The sequence below is a fragment of the Periplaneta americana genome, chromosome 2 (genome assembly GCF_040183065.1).
Source record: "Periplaneta americana isolate PAMFEO1 chromosome 2, P.americana_PAMFEO1_priV1, whole genome shotgun sequence".
NCBI lineage: Eukaryota > Metazoa > Arthropoda > Insecta > Blattodea > Blattidae > Periplaneta > Periplaneta americana.
Window position 1 is genome coordinate 147,632,762 of NC_091118.1, and position 3,314 is coordinate 147,636,075.

Consider the following 3,314-nt stretch of genomic DNA (forward strand, 5'->3'; position numbering starts at 1 on the left):
TACACGACAAATATTTTAATCTGATCAAGCTTAAATTTTTAAGAAACATACTTTACATGTAGCCTATATAAACAAAACTTGTTATGATATATTAATATTTTATGTATGTTCCACTTTGAAGAAAATTTAAATTCTCAGTTTTATTATTTATTTTATTATTGTAATTTAACATATTAAAATTTCTACTGAAAGTAATTTGACACAAAAACCGAGAGAAATTTTTAATCTTTTTTATTACAACATTTTCAGAAATTTTCATATTATTCGGGTATGACTGGCACCTCAAGAAACATTTTATACACAGGAAAATGTTGAAAAATAAACAATTGAGAAAATAGCGAACGGAAATCTTCTTACTTCAGAACTGCCCATGAGCAAGCCTTTTAAAACTGCCCGGTGGGAGTTAAACGGACAGTTCAGGTGAAGTGACATTTTCTTATAAAGATAAGATAAAAGGACAAAGTTACCTTATTGTGTCCCATGAAGGGCAAAGGCCTCCTATTAGAGGGAAAACTCTAACTTTTCTAGCACAGTGTCTAATTTTAAACCTTTTTTCTGAAGAATTATCGACACATTTAAATTCCTTCATTAAAGTTAGAATCGCATGTTAACCTGACAGAAATATAAGTTTATTACTTACACAAAATATAACTTTCTACAAGTATGGAAATGCTTCATATTTTACTGTAAATATGTTGAACTGAAGAGTTGTATTGAGGAAAATACCATAAACCAATTCTAAATTAAAGTACGCATCTATTTACCTAAGCCTAAAATTAGGAGGTGTAAGATTTAATAACATTCCTTCCTCTGAAGTAAGTCCATTGGTCTTCAACTACAGGATTTAATTGAAAGAAATTAATTTTCATTGGTGTACAGTAACCCTGAAATTATCTTGTAGCAATCATAAACGTGATCCATTCTTAACGCTGGAATTATTTCCTTCAGGAAAGTTATGTGTAGGCCTACTGTTATCTATCAGAATTTATTTTTCGAGGTTTCGAATTTTCCAACATTCTGAAAAAGGTTTTGATTTACTAATATTAATAAACAGTAACATAAAGACAATATCTTTGCACGTCGGCAATTCTTCTAAACCTGAACTATAACCTTGTTTGCTCAGAATTATTCATGTAGATCTTACTGCTCGGGATTCATATTTCTTCCATGAACATTTATACTCTATATTTCTGTCTTCTTTGGATGTGTGTATATTTATCTTCCTTTTTCATGCTTCATTTTTCTTCCTTCTTTTTTATTTCTTTTATCTTCCTTTTCTACATTTAACATTCCAATTTTTCTTCTTTCCTTCCTTCCGTCTTCATTCTTTACTTGTTTTATTTATTTCAACTTGCATTATTCAATCTTTTGTACTTTTTTTCTTTCTGGAAGTATTAGTTACAACTTTCATCATTTGACTTAGTATTGCGAAAATATCTTAAATAAAGCATGTACATTATTTTGCTCACTCTCAGTAACGGCATGATACAAAATGCTGTTAAAATATGAACTTTACAAACATTTTCTTAATCGTAAAACATTTCTATTTAAGAAAGAGAGTTGAAGGAATATTTGCTTAATCCGTCATCCTATGTAATACTGTTAGAATGGAATGATATTTTTTATTCTTTAAACACCATTCAATTCTAAGGATAATTGATAAATATCTTAATTTATCTGATGTAGACTATTAATAGAAAAATTCCTAATGTGTCTATTTTCTCTTGTTACTTAAAATTTCCTGATTGCATGATAATTTACAAACCATTCCTCTTAAAATTATCTTTGCCTTCAGATTATTTTTTCTCCATTTGTGTAATCTATACATGCTAGTTCCGTAATTAATGCCTTCGATTAATGTAGATGAATTTACAGTGATTTGTCCTGAGTACATTTTATTTGATCTTTCTATGTCAAACATATATGTTACAAAACGAATTCGATAATGAAAAATTTGAAGAGGAAACTAATCGCTTCAGAGCACATTAATTATATTGAATGATTTAAAATGTGCCTTGTGCCGCGGCATAGTTTCGTGGTCTAAGGTGTCATGCTGTACTTGCGTTAAAAATGAATGCTGGTTCGAGTCTTCATTAGGAAAGAATTTTCTAATGAAATTTCGGACAGTGTATGGGACCTCTGCCTACCCAACATCGTGATGAATTTTGTAAGCTACTGTAGGTTCCATACTAAACCCCCGCACTGGTTAGAGGATTATTCACCTTTGCTGAGCCATGTGCACATGTGGGTAGTAGTCGGCTAATTGACCATGGCCCTCTATGGGCTGTTGCATCCTGGATTAATTAATTAAAATATTAACAAAAGAATCAATACTGTATAATAGAAGTAGAAAGTAATATCGTAACATTAAATACACATAATAAACTATAGTCATTAGTTAATTAGGAAAAATAATCTTTCTATTAACTGGAATTTAAAAATAATAGTGTTACGTTTTATGTCAGTGAACTGAACATAAGAAATTTAACTTGGTTTCTCAGTATCCAAAATATTTTAATACAGAGCGAATCAAACCTAAGTTACCAGCATTCTTACCGAGCCAGGAGGTTGCTTTTTGACGAGCAGCGCGTTGGGTTTTCCCGATTAGTTGTTTCCTCTAAGATCGGCGCAGGATACGAGGAGTGGGATTTCCTTGTTACCTGTACTAAGTTGGCGACACAATTCTACTGGCGCTTTGCATCATCAGTCTCCGTTATTGAGTTGTCTGAACTACGTTGTACAAGTATTTCCTTTATTTTTTGTGAGTTATTTTACGACGCCGTATCAACATCTCAGATTATTTGGCGTCTGAGTGAAATGAAGGTGATAGTGCCGATGAAATGAGTCCGGGGTCCAATACCGAAAGTTACCCAGTATTTTCTCATATTGGGTTGAGGGAAAACTTCGGAAATATCTCAACCAGGTAAATTTCCCCGACCGGGATTCGAACCCGAGTCACCTGGTTTCGCAGTCAGACGCACTAACTGTTACTTCGCAGGCGTGGACACAAGGTTTTCAACCATAGTTATATACATAGCAAATGGATTTTTTTTCTACATGAAAAGTAGTTATTCGAAAGGAAGTCATAGGAGTTGTGTTTACGCTTCGGATAACATTTCTTATTGGGAACGGAACCTGTTTCTTGTTACTTAGCATATTTAATCATGTAACATTCTGTTTCAGTGATTGCGCAGCTTCTGGATAAACATTGTCGAAACGAGCGTAATCACAACTCGTACGATTTATTTTTAGTAAATAAATTTCAACGTGGAAAATGCGTTCTTTTACTGCAAAAATACGTCTTTCTCATTACA